Genomic DNA, 23,699 nt, shown 5'->3' on the forward strand with positions numbered 1-23,699 from the left:
TGGTCCAGAATTGAGCTGCCCATATCATTAACAGAACTCCTTCCATAGCTCATATCACTCCTGTTCTTCGGCAACTCCATTGCCTCCGTATTAAATACCGTATTGACTTCAAGATCCTGCTTCTCTTCTTTAAGGCCCTTAATAACCTATAGCTCCTTCTTAGCTTTCCGAACTCCTTCATATCCACACGCCCTCCCACACGTTCAGATCCTCTTCTGCTCTCCAACTCACTACACCATTGGCCCACCTGACTACCATGGGGTCTAGAGCCTTCAGTCATTTTGCCCCCATGGAACTCTCTCTCATAAGACATTCACAACATTGACTCTCTTTCAACATTCAAATCCCATCTCAAAACATACCTTTTCAAACTGGCATATTCAGTCTGATCCATGCTTCATTGAGTTTTGTGCAGATGATGATTTTATACTTATGTTGTATTGACTTTTTATTGTTTACCCTGCTTTGTTTTGATTTTATGCTATCTGATACAGTGCTGCTTGTTTTTTTAACTGTGTTCTGTAAGGTGTCCTTGAGTGCTCTGAAAGGCGCCCACAGATAAAATGTATTATTATTATTATTATTTCAGTTTGCTCTTCACGATCTCTGTTCCAATTTGTATATTTGAACAACTCACACTACAGAAGCATGTAAAGACTTGCTTGATTTTTATGGTGTTGTCTGGAGCTGGGAAGGAAGAAATTATAGTCTTTAACCCTCACTAACTATAAGATAATCATTGTGACTGTTCAGCGTGACCACCCCAGATCAGCGCCCAATCTTGAAAATTGGTTTTAATGGCCAAATTGTTGCTAAATAGGACTTGAAAGATGTGTAATGAGTCTCCAACATCTGATTATGCATATATAATCAAGTCATGACTTCCTGTTACCAAATAAGGCTTCTGACTCACACTTTGGTTCACTGGCAAAGTTGTTTGCATATCCCAAACTGTATAATAATGTACAATACATGTAACACTTTTTTCAGTTAAGTTGCATAAATCTGCATACTTAATATTGTCAAAGATATTGTGCTTTGGTAAAACCAGCAAAACAGCACATAAATGGAACATTTTATTTAGTGTATTACCATTCTTCTTCCAATCAGGGGCTTGGGTGTTGTTGTCCAGGGGTCCCTTTGTCAAACTTGTTAAAGATCTGGCTCCACTCATTCTAGGAAAATTTTACCACTCATAATGTGCACATCCAAGAAGTATTCCAGCGACCAGTGTAGTGAATTCAGGGGGCAGCCGGGAATCTGCCGTAGCCGGGAATCGAACCTGGATAGCTCGGACCATGGGCAACTGCGCTAACCAGTCAACTAAAGGGTCTGACCCATTAGCCAAGGGCTAGCAAGTTTAGGTATCCACGGTCGTTACAGTACCCCCGTCCTTCTGGAAGGGCGTCCCCGCACTTCAGCATATTAACTCCCTCACGCCTCTGGGCACACACACTTCCGATGGCCTCACAGTGTCACAATCCCACTTCTGACACCAATGTGGTGAGCCGGCATGGAAGAATGGAGAGATAGAGATCTCATATTTGCAACTCTTGTGTCCCATACACCACACGACCCTGAGAGTGCTATTTAATTTTAACACCCCATCGGAACTGACAGGAAAGGAGAGGCAAGAGACAAGGATGCATTTTGGAATGGCAGCTCCTGTGTCTCATGCACCTGCCTCTCCTGCCACCATGGGTTCACCTGTGCTGGGGTCCACTCCAACCAGCTGGCCAGGCTCTTTGTACTCTAGTTTCACCAGGGTCTCCTGTGGGTCATAGCCAGAGTTCTGGGCCAAAACCTTAGGGATAACTAGCAGGGCATCTGGAAAGGCCTGGACTCCCAGCTGGGCTCTGTTCTTCACCTTGGGCTTATGTTTGACTAGAGCATTTGCCACAGCCACTTTGAATCCACCTGTTCCTGACACGACACTACCATCTTCAATAGCATTCTTGGCTGCTCGCAGGCCACCTCTGACAGCATTTTTGATCTGTGTGAGGGTGTGCTTGTTGGGTCCCTTCACCAGTAATGTCACTGAGTGAGGGTTTCCACACTTCTCAACGAATGCATACTTCTCCTCTTCAATTGTGTGTTCATAAACCAGCCCTGCATGTCGGGAGCAGTTAAGGTCATCAACTGAGTTCATAGCAATGCCACCGCAAGAAAGGGTGAGCCTCTCCATGTTCCTCCCCTTTGTCCTGCGTAGGCCTACAATGCTTGCCTTGGCCAGGGCATCCGAGGAGTATTGGTCAATACCTTTCTGGTTGATGACAACGAAGCGCTTCTCTCCATTCGAACAAACGTCCTCTTTCAAAGCGATGATTTTTTGCACGCATTCCTCAATGAACTTCCTCTCAGCAGCCACAAACTTCTCCCTCTCTGCCTTACTCTTGTAGAAGAAGACAAAGTTGACATCCGTCTTCTCATACTCCAAGGAGACATAGCAGGTCAGCACGTAGGCAGCCTCCACCATCATCTTCAGTCAGGATGTTGAGCACCATGGTCAAGTCTGTATTCAAAGAAGATTGAATCAGTTCATCTGGATATGTTTATTGACAGATACATTTCATCACTCATCTAAGTGACCACTTCAGTCTAAACTGACTGCAGGTATCCCCACCCTTATAAACAATACAGTTGCATAACAACCGAAATCAACGACCACTTTCATGTGCAAATATGGACATGACCATTAATTAGAGTTTCAATGGCCATGTATACTATTCACAGAGGATTGGGGAATAGTTACAGTCAAAGCATTGTAAGATGGCGATAGATGTACTGTTAGCCCCCCCACCCACCCCCAGTTCAGGGATGGTCATTACCTCATCACATAGATGGCATCTTTTACTCCCCATTCAACCACCGTTCCTCCCTATCAAGGCTGTGCACATCCTTATCCTTGAAAGAGTGGTCACTGGCCTGCAGATGGGTGTAGATTGCAGAGTCCTGGCCTGACATGTTAGATCTCCTATGTTGTGCCATCCTCTTGGCCAGCATCTGTTTAGTTTCCCCAATGTACAAGTCACTGCAATCTTCCCAGTACTTAACAGCGTACACTATATTGCTCTGTTTGTGCTGGAGGACCTGTACCTTGGGGTGGACCAACTTCTGGTGTAGCGTGTACCCTGAGATCGCCTCCCAGTTGGCCCGGAAAACCTCCAAGGGAGGCCGCCCAGGAGGCATCCTAATCAGATGCTTGAACCACCTCAATTGGCTCCTTTCGATGCGAAGGAGCAGCGGCTCTACTCCGAGCTCCCTCCGGATGTCTGAGTTCCTCACCCTATCTCTAAGGCTGAGCCCAGACACCCTACGGAGGAAACTAATTTTAGCCGCTTGTATCCGCAATCTCACCCTTTCAATCACTAACCAAAGCTTATGACCATAGGTGAGAGTTGGAACAAAGATTGACTGGTGCAGGAATAGAAGACCCAAATTCAGATGCCCAGAAACGGTAAACAGAATTTTAATGGTAGAAAATATGAGGGCATCAAGATCACATGAGGACACACAATGGCGTGCTCTGGCAGCAAACAAACTAAAGGCGGAACTTAAATACTCGGTAATGTATTTGGGGAATGAACAACAGCTAGGGGTTACTGGACAGGACAGTAATCAGGGCTGGGATGGTGTTGCCAGAGCAGGGCTTGACATGAAACGCAGGAACTTGGGCTGGAGTGGCTGGAACAGGAGTGGCCGTGACAAACACTGTTGTTATGGAGATTGTTTTCCTTCTCACTGGTGGTATATTCCTGTAATCAATTTTATTCTTTCGCTCTCATTTCAGACATTGTTTTCACTCGGTAATCAGTCCACTTCTTTAAATTCAATAAGGCTTTTAAGTTTGTTAAACCCATGCAATTAAGGCATTGGTTTATGGAAGAAGGCACATCCATTTATACTTGTAGGTCAAGTCCAAATAAGAACAGCTCAAACATGTGTATCTCACCATACATAAGACCAGTTTCATAAGATGAGCAGGAACCCAGTCTGCAGTTTTTTTTTATTTACTTTTATTTTTCTGATGATTTGAAAAGAATTATTACTTTGATATCACTCCATACCTGATTTAAACACCGCTGGTCAGCAGTTTGTTCATGGATTTTAAAGGCATCCCATGGAGTTTTCCTTGTAAACAACTTGTTTTTGTCAAAACTTCTCCCCAAATCACAGTGTATATGTCCTTTAGGGCTGTTGGAATGAATTTCAGGAGTCAGGTATAAAACTAATAAGAAAAAAGAAAAAAAAAGAAAAAAATTAAGACTAATCAAATGCTGAAATTACTATTCGAATGTGTTTTTTGTAAATGTGTTTGCTGACATTAGCGAATCTCGCCCTTCTCCCCACTTGTGTCTCGAGAGTTACCCTAGATTTGTGGATTTTTGGGGGGGGGGCATTTTCCCCCTTTTTCTCCCGAATTGTATTTGGCCAATTACCCCACTCTTCCAAGCCATCCCGGTCGCTGCTCCACCCCCTCTGCTGATCCGGGAAGGGCTGCAGACTACCACATGCCTCTTCCGATACATGTGGAGTCGCCAGCCGCTTCTTTTCACCTGACAGTGAGGAGTTTCGCCAGGGGGAATGTAGCACATGGGAAGATCACACTATTCACCCCAGTTCCCGCTCCCCCTGAACAAGCGCCCCGACCGACCAGAGGAGGCGCTAGTGCAGCGACCAGGACACATACCCACGTCCAGCTTCCTACCCGCAGACACGGCCAGTTGTGTCTGTAGGGACGCCAGGCCAGGCTGGAGGTAACACGGGGATTCGAACCGGCGGTCGCCGTGTTGGAAGGCAACAGAATAGACTGCTACGCTACCTGGACAGCTAGATTTGCAATTTTTGATTCAATAAAGTAGTGCTTCACAAGCATTAGGTTAAGTACCCTCCTTGCCTTCACCTACCCACATGTGAAAATTAAATGCTTTTGTCACGTCTGATGAACAATAAAGTTTTATGTGTCTGACTCTGAACTACAATCTCACATTCAATATGCCATGTTAACTTCTAACATTACAATATCAGGAATGGCAGAAAGCGATGCATCCACCACTCCGGGCCATTTAAGAAGCGTTGCATGCAAACCTTTTGGATTTCTGTCAACAAACAGAAAAATAACAAATAAATGATTGGTAATGCTGAAATGCTCTCTAGTGTGCAAAACGTATAACAACCAAATGCAGATAGTGGCATTGGCAATGCATAAGCCTGTGTAGACAATGTTATAGGTACATAGTGAGTATTGATAATAGGCTAAATTCGAGCATAAAAAATGGAATATCATTCAGATATTCGAAATAATAAGGAAGGAAATTTAAATGGGGTTATAGAGGAAGATTGACAGCCCTCATGTCCTTGAGGCCTAGCAAAAATGTTGAATGCAGGGGCGTCCGGGTAGCATGGTGGTCTGTTCTGTTGCCTAACAACATATGGATCGTCGGTTCGAATCCCTTTTACCTCCGGCTTGGTCGGCCGTCCCTACAGACACAATTTGGCCGTGTCTGCGGCTGGGAAGCCAGATGTAGATACGTGTCCTGATCGTTGCACTAGCGCCTCCTCTGGTCAGTTGGGGCGTCTGTTCAGGGGGGAGGGGGAACTAGGGTGGGATAGCATGATCCTCCCACACGCTACATCCCCCTGGCGAAACTCCTCACTGTCAGGTGAAAAGAAGTGGCTGGTGACTCCACATGTATTGGAGGAGGCATGTGGTAGTCTGCAGCCCCCCCCAGATCAGCAGAGGGGGTGGAGCAGCGAACGGGATGGCTCAGAAGAGTGGGGTAATTGGCCAAATACAATTGGCAATTGGGGAGAAAAGGGGGGAACATTTAAAAAAAAATGTTGAATGCATGTCCTACCTCAAAAATTTTGCAAACCTTTGCGGCTTGTCCGTCTTGGCAGAGAGATCCCTTCTCTGTTGCTCTTCCTGAGCTTTCTTCATATTTTTTCTCCCTGTTAAAAGTTTTTTTCTTCTTCTTTTTTTTTTTAGGGAGTTGTAACTGGGTCTAAGGACAGGGTGTTGTGTTGCTGTAAGGGCAAATTTGAGGCAAATTTATAAGTTGTGATTTTGGGCTATACAAATAAAATTGACTTGACATGACATATTCTGAAAGCTTCATGTTTGCAATCTTCTTATTATTGGCACATATGGCGCATTACTGCCACCAACTGTCGAATTACCACACCAATATTTTTGTGATTTCTTTCTTTGTTCTTGCATTTTATCCACTCTATATTATGGTCAGGCTTGTGTTACAGCTGCTTCACTCCTTCCAGCTGACGTGTTGGCTTCTTCTCTTCGTCTTTGCGTTAAATGTGTGCAGAAATGTGTAATATGTTACCCGTGCGCTCGTGTGTGTCCTCACGTGCGTGCTGGAAAATTGTGATGCAAACAATATGGGATCTGCTTTTCTTACTGTGCTCTGTACTATACTACACTATACTACACTATACTATACTATACTATACTGTGGTCCAAAACTCAATTGAATACCATTAATAAGTACTTTGAGTACTTAGGTAGGTTGTGAGGCTGCTTTGGAGCATTTTGATCTGTGTATGTCTATTGTACACCACATTGCTGCTCTGTGTGTACACACATACACACACACACACACACACACACACACACACACACACACACACACACACACACACACATATGCTGATTGAGTATTTTTGTACTTTCAGAAGGTACTTTCCGAGTTCTGGCTCACAGTCTGGCCTTAAAATAACCAGATTTTTATTTTCTGCATTTGTTTTTATCAACAACACTTAAAGTGCATATTGCAGGTTAATTTTTTACAAAATTTACCACGCAAATGACCTGAAAGTGACCATTTGAAAAGTTAATGCAGGATTTAATGTTTTACCTTAACTTACATTATTTCCTATTTATTATTATATGTATATTATATATTCATTTATTTTATTATGCTATTTATTAAATTATTTAGTAAGGGCACAAATTCAGAGGAAAAAGTGGCCATTTTGAGCAAAGCTCCTAAGAACACCTTTGTTTTTTCAACTTCACATCATTTCACATAACAGAGGGGAGCCAGTCTCCTCGGCACTGCCTCGGCTCAGTGTACAGTAGTAGAGGGTAGTGAGTCTGAGTGCTCGTGCTATACCGAGTTGGTCGATTTTCCAGTTTCCAGTAGATTAATACAGATCCGTCAGAGATTTACTTCAGAGAATGTTGCAAGATTGCATTTTTAACATTTTTCGCTTATTTTACTCAAAGTAGACATATCTCATGATTTTCAATATGTGTATTTTGATGTAGAGCCAAATGCCGATGGAAACATTTTCTATGAATAAAATATCTGAGGATTGAGACAGTTTTAGGTGGAAGTAGTCACTCCAAGTGCTTTCTACTTTTAAGTGGGCCAGTTGGTATGTTTTTATTTTGCTCATACTTGTGCAGTTTCTGTACTCCGGCAGGTGTTGTGTCCCTGGCTGCACTCAGGGTCGTAGCATCAAAATAGAGGTCAGATGGCTTCGACCCTGGTACCATTCGATTCAGCAGAAAACTATGAAAATTTTTGATGTGTATTATGTGCATGTATTTTTCAAATCGTGGGATCTAACACAGAAATAAAGAGCCATTTAAAGCACATTTCTGCAGGAAATGCCTGTTTTTGACATGGCGGAGCCGCCCTTATAAAGCTTGTCATGGAAAAAATAGAGATGCGATTCCTTCAACTCTGGAATCATTCGATTCAGCAAAAAAAGCTGAACAATTTGGTGGATAACATGTCTGTTTGTTTAAAATGTGGGAATGAAGACACCCATAGAGCAGGACATTTCTGTGGGGATCTGCTAGCAATTTTCTGTGTTCCATCCCACAATTTGAAACAAACATACATATGTTATGCATGAAAAATGTTCAGCATTTTCTGCTGAATCAAATGGTACCAGGGTTGAAGCCATCTGACCTCTACGTTTGATGCTACAACCCTCAGAGCAGCCACGGCTACACTTCCTATCAGAGGGTATTTGGCACGACACCTGTCTTAGACAACCAATAATAATATCCATCCATTATTATCCAAACCGCTTATCCTGTTCTCAGGGTCGCTGGAGCCTATCCCAGCAGTCATTGGGCGGCAGGCGGGGAGACACCCTGGACAGGCCGCCAGACCATCACAGGGCCGAGACACACACACACACACACACACTCACACCTAGGGCCAATTTAGTACAGCAGATTCACCTGACCTACATGTCTTTGAACTCTGGGAGGAAACCGGAGCACCCGGAAGAAACCCACCAGACACGGGGAGAACATGCAAACTCCACACAGAGGACAACCTCCAAGGTTGGACTACCCCAGGGCTTGAACCCAGGACATTCTTGCTGTGAGGCGACCATGCTAACCACTGCGCTACCATGCCACCAATGATAATAATAATAATAATACCTGCACTGGAACATCTGCAAAGAATTCAGCATCAGCACAAAAGAAAAATGGTATGAGCACAAGCCCCAAACAGTAACAGAAAAAGACGACATCACAATCTTATGGGACATGCCAATACAGACAGATCGTGAGATAAATGCCAACAGACCAGACATCGTCATCAAGAACAAAAAAGAAAAAGGCTGCCTACTCATCGACGTGTCCATCCAAACTGAAAGGAGCACCTCAGTAAAAGTAACTGAAAAACTGTCGAAATATAAAGACCTTGAAATCGAGATCGAACAAATGTGGGGAATGAAAACCACAACAATACCAGTAGTGATAGGAGCCCAGGGACTTGTAAAAAAAGGGATGGAGAAATACACCCAATGGATCCCGGGTAACATCAGAATACAAGAACTACAGAAGATCGCACTACTTGGAACATCTCATATCCTAAGAAAGGCACTATCCATCAAATAGACTTCTACCTCAGTCTAGGCCCAAGGAATGGGCCCGGTTATTATGTTGCATTATGGCATGAAGTTAAAGGACATTTGTATAATAATAATAACTATTTATATAGCACTTTTTTAAAACTGTAAATTTGTAAGTGCTTTACAAACAAATAAAACCAGACAAGGCAAAAAATAAGGATAAGACCAAATAAGTAAGAGTAAAAATAAAAACAGTATGAATAAATAAAAACAAATATCAAACGTTTGTAAAAGATTTCACAAAAAATAAAAGCTTTAAGACGAGATTTAAAAGAAGATAGAGACTTAGTTCAAAAGGAAGGGCGGTCCATAGTGTGGGGGCTCGAACAGCAAAAGATTGATCACCCTTTGTGGCAAACTGAGACCTGGGAATAACCAGCAGGGCTCCATCAGCAGATCTTAATGGTCGAGAGGATGTATACCAGGTCAATAAATCCCAAATGTATGTAGGAGCAAGACCGGCAAGGGTGGGCAGTCTTATCCAGAAAGGGCGGGTGTGGGTACAGGTCTTTGTTCAAACCAAGCAGTAACACACCGGTGTCTTCTAAGCAAGTTCCTCAGCAAAGACTCGACTGGTTGATTAGTGGGATCAGGTGTGTAACTGCTTGGAACAAAGATCTGCACCCACACCGGCCCTTTCTGGATAAGATTGCCCAGCCCTGGTTTAAGGCCTTAAAAGCAAGCGATAAAAATGTAAAATCAATTTGAAATATAACACAGAGCCAGTGTAGGCAGGCAAGCACAGGAGAGATATAGTCATGCCTCTTTGTCCCAGTAATGAGCCGAGCAGCGGTCTTTTGTACCAACTGCAGACAGTGGAGGGAGCCCTTGCTGATACCCAAGTAAAGTGCAAAGCAATAGTCAAGCTGAGAATAGATAAAAGCATGTACAACTTTTTACAGATTGGCAATTTTGCAAAAATGACCTAATTTTGGAGATTACCTTGAGCTGGAGAAAGCATGACTGATCAACATGTTTGATTTTATTATCAAAACCAAAGTTAGCATCGAATATTACCCCAAGATTCCTAGCAGCCTGCTAAAGATTGCCTGACAGGCCACCAAGATTAGTACCAAAAGGGCTGATGGGATTTGGGGGACCAAACAGAATGACCTCACACTTATCATCATTGCATTTAAGAAACTTTTGGGCATCCGGGTAGTGTAGTGGTCTATTCTGTTGCCTACCAACACAGAGATCTTCAGTTCAAATTCCCGTGTTACCTCCGGCTTGATCGGGCGTCCCTACAAACACAATTGGCTGTGTATGCGGGTGGGAAGCCTGATATGGGTGTGTCATGGTCGCTGCACTAGCGCTTCCTCTGGTCAGTCGGGGCATCTCTTCGGGGGGGAGGGGGAACTGGGCGGAATAGCGTGATCCTCCCACACGCTACATCCCCCTGGTGAAACTCCTCACTGTCAGGTGAAAAGCAGCTGGCTACTCCGCATGTATCGGAGGAGGCATGTGGTAGTCTGCAGCCCTCCCTGGAGCAGCAGAGGGGGTGGAGCAATGACTGGGACAGCTGAGAGAGTGGGTAATTGGCCAAGTGCAATTGGGGAGAAAAAAGGAAAAAAAAATTTAAATTAAGAAAGATGTTGGACATCCAAGATTTAATGTCAGAGGCAAGGTGTGAGATTTGCCAGGGTGCTAGGATCTGTGGGTTTTAGTGGCATATCTGAGTGTCGTCAGCATAAAAATGTTAAAATACATAATGATTTTGAATGACCTGGCCAAGGGACTGTGTATATAAACAACAGAAGGGGGCCAAGAACTGAACCTTGATGGACACCACAATTCAACTGAGCAATCGAGGAAGTAAAGTTACCCAAAACAGCAGAAAAAAAATTCTATTGGTGAGGTAAGAGCGTAATAAATTAAGAGCTGAGCCCTTGATGCCAATCCAAGTCTTTAAGCGATGTAAGAGAATGCTGTGATTAACTTTGTCAAAGGCAGCACTTAAGTCTAAAAGAACTAAAATCGAGCAGGCATTGCTCTCTGCAGTCAGAAGTAGGTCATTAGTGACCTTAACTAGAGCTGTCTCAGTACTATGAACTGCTCTAAAACCAGACTGGAAACTGTTAAAAACACTATTAGAGTTAATAAAAGAAATCAATTGAGATGAAATTACTCTTTCCAGAACCTTAGGGGGAAACAAAAGACAATTTGGAGATTGATCTGTACTTAAGTACAGGGGATCTAAATTAGGTTTCTACAGCAATGGATGAACAATGACATGCTTATAAAACTATCTGGAAAAGAACCAGAGGCTAGACAGTTATTAAGAATTTGCAGAATAACAGGGTTAACAGTTGAAAATACCTCTTTGAGCAGCTTAGTGGGGATGATGTCTAAGATGCAGGAGGAGGACTTCATATGGGAGACTGTACTCTCTAAACTGAAATTGTAATTGGTTGGAACTGGGTAAAAGAGGCAGAATTATAATGGGGAATGGAACGAATGCAAGGGCGTGATTGGATTTGGGACTTGATATTCTCCGCCTTATCTACAAAATGAGTGAGGAATTTTTTTGGACAACTCAACATCAGGTTCAAAAAAAGAAGTGGAGCGACGATTAGTAACAATCAATTGCTGTAAAGAGAACTTTAAGGTTGTAGTTATTTCTTGATGTCAGCTCAGAGAAGTATGCTGATCTCGTATCCTTAACTGCCTTCTGGTAAATTAACATTTGGTTTTTAAGGGTGTTGTCTACTAATTCGGACTTGTTGACCTTCCATGTTGATCCTATGCACAGCAGTGCTTCTCTCCTGACCGGCGCATACACTTTTGCTACTCTAGGCAAAAACAATTATGCCACCCCTCCATTTGCAATGTACCATACCAGCAACAACACTCAAAAGCCAATAGCCATACACATAAAGCAAAAACCAGCAACAACACACAAACGCCAATATGTCATACACATACCACAAATAGCCTAGTGTGATGTTAGTGTGCTCAAAGTGTCAATAATATTAAAGTATGCATGATGCCATATGTGGGAATTTTGCGACTCATAACTCCATAACCTGGTTTGGTCATTGAGACATGCTGCAGTATTTCCTTATCCAATTCCTCACATTGCATTTTTTTTTCTTCTCAAATACAATAGAAATTTGTGTCAGTAGAAACAGTTGGCCCACATTTTGCTGCCCTTGTCAAGGTGCCACCCTAGGCAATTGCCTATTTGCTTATGTGGACGTGACGGCAACCACAGTAAACCAGAAAAGATTTAGGTATTCTAGTGCACACCAGGATAGTACGATTGACACTTATTTTTAATGGATGCCTGGTGGCCTGTCCAGGGTGTCTCCCTGCCTGTCGCCCAGTGACTGCTCCAGCATCCCCACAACCGTAATAGCAGGAAAGGTGGTTTGGATAATGGATGGATGGATTTATGGATATTAAAACAAAAGCAGCTAAACACACTTTTTTAATGTTGCTTCATGTTTTGCGTAGTTCGCCCCTTTCATTTTAATGTAATACATTAATAAAACTGTCAAACCTAGTATCTTGGTGTGTGCCGGGATATTAGTTTTTTTGGTTTATAGTGTTAGACATTGTTAGCTGATGTCCATAGAGATATACATGTATCTATCTTATAAGCCAATGCCGGTCACTCACCAAGACACATGCCCAGTTCTCCACTGGTTCTCCTCACACCACAATGTAATTTCTCTCCTCTGACCGTTATTCCTTCTAAACCTGGTCTGTTCCTGGTCTCTTGGATGCCTAGCAGGCTCATAATTATAAGGCTGTGGTCCATCTTCTGTGTCCGAATAAACATTTACAACCTCTTCAGCATCAAAACTAGCGTTGAGATCCATTAATATCTTATTGTTCAAGTTGATCGCTCACCCCACATGTTACATTACTTCTGGTTTGGCTTTTTTTAGATGTGGAGGTAAAATTCTCTCACAAAAGCGACTTCAGAAGTCACTGTAGTGTATAAATAAATATATTTGTATGAAAATCTAGTTCCTAGATTATGTTCCTACACAATGACTCACTGGGGTCTCCAATCTGAAAAAAAAAAGATTGTGAAGTAAAATCGAAATTGTACTGAACTGTATAAGTATACACTTCCCTTTCTTTAGCAATTTTAAACTAGCTCAGATAAAGGTGCATACCTTCTAAATCTATGGTAACTGGCCTCCACCTTTGTTCACTGCAATTGAACACAGGAAAATTGTCAATATGTAAGTCGCAGTAGAATCAGCTGATTTTGTAGTCTTTCTGTGCTAGATAGTGCAGTTCAAAGAAAATAACATGAACAACAAGTTTTCAAAAACCACCATGAACTAAAGTATAGACTGACACAAGTCAATATAGGGGTATAATTAGATATCAAATGTGTTATATATCTATTTGAACAAAGGCAACACTACCTTTGATAAGTCAATGGGAAATTTGGCACCACCAACAGTTTACCTTCATCAGACTGTCTCCCAAAACTGGCGGACTGAGAAAGGAGGAGACTGATCAGAAAGACCACCAAGAGGCTGATGGTAACTTGAAGATACTGCAGACCTTTTATATCAGACTAATAATTTTGTACATGTACCATGACAGCTCAAGCCCGTCACAATATCTCAAGCCCTGGGCAGTGCGATGGGGCAGTGGTGAGCACTCTTGCCTTGTAGGAAAGTGATTCCATGTTTGAGTCCCAGTCCAGATTGACCCTGCAAGGGGTTTGCATTTTCTCCCTGTTTTGTGTGGGTTTCCTCCACATGGTACAGTATCCTCTTTCATCCAAAGACATGTGGTGTTTGTGTAGATATTCCTGCCATTACCCTTGACCAAGGCCCTGGCTGCAGAACTTGGGGGTGGTGCCCGGTTGCCGCATAATGATCTATTTTGGCCTTTACAGTAGAGTGGCTAAAAGAAAACCTGTACTCAAAAGTCAATAATAATAAAAAGAAAAACAATGGAGAGAAAACATACAATTGTCTTATGAAACTAAAATATAAGATTTTGGTCTAAAGGCAAAGTTGCAATGTCTGGATATATGCATAGTCTGCACATGATCCAAAGGACATCATGTATCCTGTGAAGAATGGAGGTGGACAAGTGCTGTTGCGAGGATGTTTATCGAGCACAGAAGCCTAGCACACTTTTAAATAGAGAGTGGAAATTAATCCTGGAAAACCCCAGAAAGTTTAATCAGTTCATGTGGACCCAGCGTTTAATGGGACAAATGTTTAAATGACTTCGTCAGTCTCATCTGACTCCAGTCATCCTCTAGTTTTAGTTGAAGATGTCTCATTCACAATTTAGTCACAAGGTTTTATTTTGTCATCAGGATATCCTGGGCACCTTCCTTTGGAGGTTTTCTGGTCATGTCCAACTGGGAGAAGACCCCGGGGTAGACCCAGAACTCGCTGGAGGACCTAAATGTCCTATCTGGACTGGGAATGCCTTGGGATCCCCCAGGAGGAGCTGGGGGGCATTGCTAGGGAGAGGGACGTCTGGAGTGCCCTACTTAGCTTGCTGCCACTGTGACCCAACCCGGGGAAGCGGCTGATGATGAATGATATTGTTTAACATGGATTTGATGCATTTGTCATGCCAAAAAGTGAACTTCATTGAGGGAAGCAGATTTTCCTCAATAAATATATGTATCCCTGGATTCTTGATGCATGCTCAATAATCCATGTAAGGAAATCCTTGAAAGTTGAGTCAGTTCATCTGGAATGAACATTTAGAGGGAGAAATGGTTTGTCACTCATATAAGTGACTTTGTCAGTCTCAGCTAACTGCAGGTATCTCCAACCTTATAAACAACACAATTGCATAGCAACCAAAACCAACGATCTGTTTCATATGCAAATTACCATGGCCATTAATTAGCATTACAGGATACATTACAGGTGCAGGATATGTATGAGGGAAGTGTGACAATGGTGAGGTGTGCGGTTGGAATGACAGATGGGTTCAAGGTGGAGGTGGGATTACATCAAGGATAGGCTCTGAGCCCATTCTTGTTTGCAATGGTGATGGACAGGTTGACAGACAAGATCAGGCAGGAGTCTCCATGGACAATGATATTCGCGGATGACATTGTGATCTGTAGCAAGAGAAGGTCGCAGGTGGAGGAGAGCTTGGAGAGGTGGAGGTATGCACTTGAGAGAAGAGGAATTAAAGTCAGTAGGAGCAAGACGGAATGCCTATGCGTGAATGAGAGGGAGGACTGTGGAAGGGTCAGGATGCAAGGAGTGGAGTTGACGAAGGCATATGAGTTTAAATACTTGGGATCAACTGTCCAAAGTAACGGGGAGTGCAGTAGAGAGGTGAAGAAGAGAGTGCAGGCAGGGTGGAGTGGGTGGAGAAGAGTGTCAGGAGTGATTTGCGACAGAAGGATACCAGCAAGAGTTAAAGGGAAGGTTTACAAGATGGTTGTGAGACCAGCTATGTTATATGGTTTGGAGACAGTGGCACTGATGAAAAGACAGGAGGCGGAGCTGGAGGTGGCAGAGTTGAAGATGCTAAGATTTTTCCTGGGAGTGATGAAAGAGAACAGGATTAGGAACGAGTATATTTGAGGGACCGCTCAAGTTGGACGGTTTGGAGACAAAGCAAGAGAGACAAGATTGAAATGGCTTGGACATGTGTGGAGGAGAGATGCTGGGTATATTGGGAGAAGGATGCTGAAAATGGAGCTGCCAGGAAAGAGGAAAAGAGGAAGGCCAAAGAGGAGGTTTATGGATGTGTTGAGGGAGGACATGCAGCTGGCTGGTGTGGCAGAGGAAGATGCAGAAGACAGGAAGAAATCGAAACGGATGATATGCTGTGGCGACCCCTAACAGTAGCAGCCGAAAGTAGTAGTAGATTAATTAGCATTACAATGGCCATGTGTACTATTCATAGAGGATTGGGGAATAGTTGCAATCACAGCATTGTAAGATGGTGACAGATGTACTCTTAGACGCCCCTCCCCCCAGTTCAAGGATGGTTGTTCCCTTTTCACATATATGGCCTCTTTGACTCCCTATTCAAACTAGCGTTCTTTACTATCAAGGATGTGCACATCATCATCCTTGAAAGAGTGGCCACTGGTCTGTAGATGGGTGTAGACTGCGGAGTCCTGGCCTGACAAGGTAGCGCTTCTATGTTGTGCCATCTTCTTTGCCAGAGTCTGTTTGGTTGCCTCGATATACAATTTGGAGTACATCTGTTGCCCTCTTACAATACAATGCTGTTGTATTGTACTGTACTGTACTATTCCCCAATCCTCTGTGAATAGTACACATGGTCATAGACACCGTGACGTCACCCATTGGTTTATGGACTACCATTTTGAAGGGTTGTGGCTAGATGGGGTACAGCCACAGACGGAAGTGACGCAAAATCTCGCCGGGCGTATTTCGTTGCTATGGCGATAGCTAGCCTTGCTAACCTCCTGAGCTACCGCAAGTTTGGACTTTGGTTTTTAAAGCCAGATTAATGATGAGTTGGATGAATTAGTTTTACTTAAAATAACTACAACTTAATAAAAACTGGTAATTGTGTATTTTAAATAAAATAACACTGTTGCTTGTGCATAGATACTGCTTCCCAATGCTAGCAAGCCAGCTAAGTCTATATAAAACAGTAGCTACCATTAGCGACACAAAACTAATCCAAAAAAATTAGTTATCATCAATTTTTTAAAAAAATGGATGGACCTGAAATGGATTTAAATTGAACCTGAAAATGGATTTAATTTGTAGTTATTTTAAATAAAACTAATTCATCCGACTCATCATTCATCTTGCTTTAAAAACCAAAGTCCAAACTCACAGTAGCTCAGGAGGTTAGCTAGGCTAGCTATCGCCATAGCGACGAAATACACCCGGCAAGATTTTGCGCCACTTCTGTCCGTGGTTGTACCCCATCTAGCGGATGTGACCATATTTGTATGAGAGGGTGGAGCTGGGAAGGAGTGAGGGGTAGAACTGACTGAATCCGTGGACACTATGCAAGCCCATCTATACCGGCAACCTGGCTGCACCTGGTCCTGCCATGCAAAGTTATAATCCAAATGTATCGCACGCTAAGACAAAAAGACCAACTCAAAATGGCTACATCACATGAGCAATAATAGTGTAACTAAGAGATTCACTGAAAAAATATTTTTTTACATCGATATATTATCAACTACGATACAAGTTTCACAAGTCTCGCATTGGCATTTCCTGGTTGACTGCAGCTTATTCCAAATTTATCGCTTGCTAAGACAACAAGACCAACTCAATGGCTGCTTCACATGAACAATATTAGCGTAAGAGAGTTGCTGGAAAAAAGCATTTTTTACATGGATATATTATCAACCAGACAACACACACACACAAAAAGTTTGTGGCTATTTAAATGAAAACTGCCATGGATACACATTGCAACCAAGGGCCTCGTGTATCAATCGTTACTATGGGCAAATTTGTGCGTACACACCCATGGAATTTTTTAGCCCTCAAGTTTGCCTGACAGTCAACAGCCAAGCATGATGGTTATTTGTAATTCCTTCCTCCTAACATCTCTTGCAACAAGCAATCACCCAGGCCTGTAAAGACATAACTGTTAGCAAATCAGTGTCTAAATTTAGGGGTTACCCAGGTTCTACACTGGTCTCTGAGACAAACCTAAGGGGCTAAAAAATCCCATGGGTGTGTATGCACAAATTTGCCCATAGCAACGATTGATACATGAGGCCCCAGGTCTGGAAGGGACCTGACCCACCTGTCACTCAAAGCAGACACACCCCTAGAGTTGCAATGGTTACGTGTACTATTCACAGAGGATTGGGTAATAGTTGCAATCACAGCATTGTAAGATAGTGACACATGTACTCTTAGCCCCCCCCCCCCGGTTCACAGATGGTTGTTCCCTTTTCACATAGGGCCCTTTTCCACTACATGGTACCAGCTCAACTCGACTTTTTCATTTTCCATTATTGGAAAGTACCGGCATTTTTGTAACCGTTACCACTTTTCTGGTGTCACGTTAGTCGAGGTTCCAAAATAACTGGAGCAGGTACCAAAATCAATGCCGACCAGCTACACTGAGGCAGTATTGTTACGGTAATGGAAAATGACATTCTGCGAGTAGAGTCGAGTTGAGCCGTTACCATGTAGTGGAAAAGGGGCAATAGATGGCCTCTTTGACTTCCCTTTCAAACCAACATTCCTCTCAAAACATCCTTGTGAAAGAGTGGCCACTGGTCTTTAGATGGGTGTAGACTGTGGAGTCCTGGTCTGACGAGGTAGCTCTTCTGCGTTGTGCAATCCTCTTCACCAGAGTCTGTTTTGTTTCCCCGTTGTATACTTCATGGCAATCCTCCCCGCACTTAACAGCATACACTTTATTGCTCTGTTTGTGCTGGGAGACCCGATACTTGGGGTGGACCTTGGGGTTTGAAAGCAACCAAGACATGATGTTTGGAAAATATGCATCTCAACTGTTCTGACACTCCCCCCATATATGGAATCATCACTGGTTTATGCTTAGACGGCGGTTGTCTTTCTCCTCTCTTTGATCGGCTGGTGAACTGTTTTGGTGTCTTCTTGGCTTTGACAAACACTCAGTTATTAAGACCACACTTACCCAGGGCCTGTTTAATGTGGGATTTTTCCCCTCCCCTGGATGCTGTGTTGGTGGGGACGTTGTCTGCTTGGTGGTGCAACATCCTGATGACTCCTACTTTGTGCTGAGAGTCAAACCTTAAGTACTGATCAGTATGTGTTGGCTTATGGTGAAACATCAACAATCAAATGTCCCCCATCACCAACTGCAATTTCACAGTCTAAGAAGGCTAACCTGCCATTTTTCACATCCTCCCTGGTGAACTTGATGTGGTGGTTCACAGAGTTAATGTGGTCGGTGAAATGCGGTACGTCCTGAGATTTAATTTTAACACTGATGTCATCCACAAATCTGAACCAATGGTTAGGTGGTGTCCCTGGATAGGACATCAGAGCCCTCTTTTCCACTTCCTCCATATACAAGTTGGCCACTATAGGTGAAACGGGAACCCAGAGCGGACCCATGATTCTGCCTTTAGTACTGCCCCGTGTATGTGAAGTACGTGGACTGAAGACACAGCTTCAGGAGCAGACACACTTGGTCAGTGTGAAGGGTGGTCCTATTGGTATAGGGGCCAATTGGTTAAGAATACAGGCCAGAAGCATAGAGATGTTATAGGTCACTGAGTTAACCATACTTAAAAATAGGCCGTAATGGCACATCCTGTTTATGTATCTTAGGCAAACGATACTGACTAGGTGTAGCTTCCCCTGGGTATACCATACAGACTAGGTGTAGCTTTCCTTGGTTATAATCTATGGTACAAAGTTCTGTCAATTGCGTGTTCTAACAGCTTCAGACAATCTATCACCTTTTTCTTGTAACTACTACCTGGACCTCATTTCAGGGGCTCATTAAGTATTTATGTCACCAGGTAATGTCATACACCTTTCTCATGATTTAATAAAATGTTTAATAAAATGTTGCAACTACCTTTGTCCGCCGAAAGGATGATGATATTATTTTCCGTACTGAGAGTTATGAGTGCATTCCTCTCATCTCTACTGATGATTGACGGTGGCGGCTTCACATTGCTGAGACTGGCTGAAACTTTTGTCCACAGTTGCTCTGCTTCTGGGTCCATAATGGTGTTGTTGATACAGATCGCTGATTCTGTGGCTGTGATCAGTTCTACTAGCAGGACTTGCCTTAGCATGACAGCAAAATTCAACTCCTAAGCAAGGATGTTTTTCTCTTCTTGAGTGAGTTGTCTATCAGACAGATTGTTCACCCACTTGTTCACATTTCAGGCACGTGTGTGGTTTCCATCTCTAGGCCTGCCATTTAGGGCACTGTCCATTGTCTGCTAATGTCTCTGGTGTGCAGCAAGTAGGTCAAACTTCTTTTACTGCCTGGTTTTCGACTTTTTATGTTGTGCTAGACGAGCCTTCTCCATGAACTCAATCACATGTTGGAAAGTAGTCTCATCTAGGCACGACATAAATCTCTGTTGGATCTGCTCCTCTGCTTTCAAAGCGTCAATGGTAAAATCTGTTTTTTTCAGCTGTTCATTCAACAGCTGGCTCTGCCTTCTGGAGGATCTTGCTAGCTCATAGGCCCTTGACCGAAGATTCCACTTGCATGCTCTTAGGCGTAATCCTGCTCTATCTGCACCTAAGGATTAATCTCTGATGGTTCTTGTGGTCTACCATCTTGTGCACTGTTTGCTTGTACTCACGTACAAAATTAAGGCAATCCTCACCGAAATGAGTCGGAATGAGGATTCTGTCTTGCTCCTACTGACTTTCATTCCTCTGCTCTCCATTGCATACCTCCAACTCTCCAGGCTCTCCTCAACCTGCTCCCTACTCTCACTAGAGATCGCAAAGTCATGCACAAACGTCATAGTCGACAAAGACTCCTGTCTGATCTCCTCCATCAACTTGTCTATCACCATTGCAAACAAAGAAGGGTTTAGAGTCAATCCTTGATGTAATTCCAGCTCCACCTTGGACCCATCTTTCACTCCTACTGCACACCTCACTACTGTCACACTGAAATACTACATATCCTGAACCAATCTTGCATACTTCTCTGCCACTCTCGACTACCTCATACAATAATACCATGCCTCATGTCTGTGAATGTTCTCATTCATCCAGGTCATGGATATCCAAAGGATATCCAAAGGATTCATGGATATCCAAAGGATTCTTAACCATTATCCAGTTGCACTTGATTCAACTCCTTTGGATAATACCATGCCTCCTTTCTTGGCATCCTGTCAGATGCTTTTTCTAAATCTACAAAGATACAATGTAACTCCTTCTGGCCTTCTCTATCAACATTCTCAAAGCAAACATTGCATCTGTAGTGCTCTTTCGTGGCATGAAACCATACTGTTGCTTGTTAATCATCATCTCTCCTCTTAACCCAGCTTCCACTACGCTTTCTCATATCTTCGTGTTGTGGCTGATCAACTTTTTACTTCTGTAGTTGCTACAGCTCTGCACATCACCCATATTCTTGAAAATGGGTACCAGGGGCGTCCGGGTAGTGTAGTGGTCTATTCTGTTGCCTACCAACACGGGAATCTCTGGTTTGAATCCTTGTGTTACCTCCGGCTTGGTAAGGCATCTCTACAGACGCAATTGGCCGTGTCTGCGGGTGGGAAGCCGGACGTGGGTACGTGTCCTGGTTGCTGCAGTAGCGCCTCCTCTGGTCAGTTGGGGCGTCTGTTCGGGGAGGAGGGGAAACGGGGGAATAGTGTGGTCCTCCCACGTGCTATGTCCCCCTGGTGAAACGCCTCACTGTCAGGTGAAAAGAAGCGGCTGGCGACTCCACATGTATGGGAGGACGCATGTTGTAGTCAGCAGCCCTCCCCGGATCGGCAGAGGGGGTCAAGCAGCGACCGGGATGGCTCAAAAGAGTGGGGTAATTGGCTGGATACAACTGGGGAAAAAAGGGGGGAGAAAAAAAAAGAAAATTGGTGCCAGTAAACTTCTTTTCCACTTCTCAGGCATCCTCTCACTTTCCAAGCTTGTGTTAAACAATCCAATTAAAAACTTGACTGCCATCTCTCCTAAACATCTCAATGCCTCCACAGATATGTCATCTGGACCAACTGCCTTTCCACTCTCCGTCCTCTTCATAGCTACCTTCACTTCCTCCTTGATAATCCACTGCACTTCCTGATTCACTATCCCCACATCATCCAACCTACTCTCTCTCTCTCTCTCTCTCTCTCTCTCTCTCTCTCTCTCTCTCTCTCTCTCTCTCTCTCTCTCTCTCTCTCTCTCTCTCTCATCAGCCTCTCAGAGTACTCCTTCCACCTTCTCAACCCACTCTCTTCGCTTGTCAGCACATTTCCATCTCAATTTTTTCATCACCCTAACCTGCTGTATGTACATCCTTTCCTGCTTGCTCTGTCTGTCTAGCCAATCAGTCAGTACAAGTCCATTTCTCTTTCCTTAGGGTCCAACCTCTTATACAACTCACAATACACCTTTTCTTGCCCCCTTAATTTGCTTTACGCTGCATCTCCTTGTACTCCTGTCTACTTTCTTCATCTCTCTGGCCATTCAACCTCATCTTTACCAACATCTTCCTGTGTATACTTTCCTGTACTTCCTCCTTCCACCACAAAGTCTTCTTGTCGTCCTTCCTCTGTTCATATGACACATCAACTTCCTACCTAGCTGTCTCCCTCACTACATATCTGCAGTAGTTGCCCAGCCATCCAGCAACTCTTCACTTACCACCCAGTGCCTGTCTTAATTCCTCCCTGAACTCCACACAACAGTCTTCCTTCTTCAACTTCCACCATTTGAATCCTTTGATCTGCCTTCACTCGCTTTCTCTTCTTGGTCTCCAAAGTCATCCTACAGACCACCATCCGATGCTGCCTAGCTACATTCCCCCTCTGTCACCGCCGTGCAGTCTCCAATCCCTTTCAGATCGCACCTCCTGCATTAGATATAGTCCACATATGTGCACCTTCCTCCACTCTTATATGGCACCCTGTATTCCTCCCTCTTGAAGTACATATTCACCACACCTTTCACCTTCCCATTGTTTTTGCAAAATCCAGCACCATCTGTCCTTCTACATTCCTCTCCTTGACACCATAAGTACCCATCACCTTCTCATCACCTCTGTTCCCTTCACCAACACGCCCATTGAAGTCCGCGCCAGTCACCACTCTGTCCTCCTTGGGTACACTCTCCACCACATCATCCAACTCACTCCAGAATTCTTCCTTCTCTTCCATGTGTCACCCAACTTGTGGGGCATATGCACTGACAACATTCATCATCACACCTTCGATTTCCAGCTTCATACTCATCACTCTGTCCGAAACTCTCTTTACGTCCAACACACTCTTGACATACTCTTCCTTCAGGATTATTCCTACCCAATTTTTCCTCCCATCCACACCATGGTTAAGAATTTGAACCCACCCCCTTCACTCTTGGCCTTACTCCCCCTCTACCTGGTCTGTTGCGCACGCAATATATCTACCTTTCTTCTCTCCATAACATCAGCCAGCTCTCTCCCTTTACCAGTCATAGTGCCAACATTCCAAGTTCTGACTCTCACCACACTCTTACTCTTCCTCCTCTCCTGCTGCCTCTGGAAATGCCTCTCTTTCTCCTTCGCCCAACAATTGCATAGTTTCCACCAGCACCCAGCTGGCCAACAGTACTGGTGGTGGTTGTTGGTAACCTGAGCCTCAACTGACCCGGTCTGGAAATCTGATTTATGATCAGAATATTTGATTTGGCAAAGGTTTAACGCCTGATGCCCTTCCTGATGCAACACTCCCCATTTATCCAGGCTTGGAACCATCACTAAGAATGCACTGGCCTGTACATCCCTAATGGCGTTTTTTTTTTATTTATTTTTTTTATTCCTATTTATTTGGTTTTATTCATTTATTGTTTTTACCTCCTCTTTGCTCATGCCCTTTGGTCTTGTTCTCATTTTTGCGATGTCCGGTTTTATTTCTTTTGTGAAACACTTTGTCACTTTGTTAAAAGTGCTATTGTCATTATTATTGTTACTATTATTAGAATGTCCACCACTTTTGTTGATTGACACTTCCAATAAAGTTTTATTCGAAAAATATAACATCCTCCAAAATGCAGTTTGTTTTATATTTGTTTGATTTTACATTTTAAGATATGTTTGCGAAGAAGGCCAGGAGAAAGGTGCTGGTGTCAGTCAAAAATCGGTTTGAACACCATGGCAAAAACACTATTTAGGTTAATATAATAGACTACTGGTGCCACAGCTCGATCCATCTG

At 43.5% G+C, this 23,699-nt stretch overlaps 1 protein-coding gene and 1 pseudogene across 4 annotated transcripts in view; one reads left to right on the forward strand and one right to left on the reverse strand.

The window, feature by feature from the left end:
• bcas3 (BCAS3 microtubule associated cell migration factor) overlaps window positions 1–23,699 on the forward strand; it is a 488,455-nt gene that overhangs the window by 35,243 nt on the left and 429,513 nt on the right. The gene's annotated exons all lie outside the window — the stretch shown is intronic.
• Window positions 1,673–13,741, reverse strand: LOC130115803 (T-complex protein 1 subunit zeta-like; annotated as a pseudogene).

This window comes from Lampris incognitus, chromosome 7, assembly GCF_029633865.1.
Source record: "Lampris incognitus isolate fLamInc1 chromosome 7, fLamInc1.hap2, whole genome shotgun sequence".
Taxonomy (NCBI): Eukaryota; Metazoa; Chordata; class Actinopteri; order Lampriformes; family Lampridae; genus Lampris; species Lampris incognitus.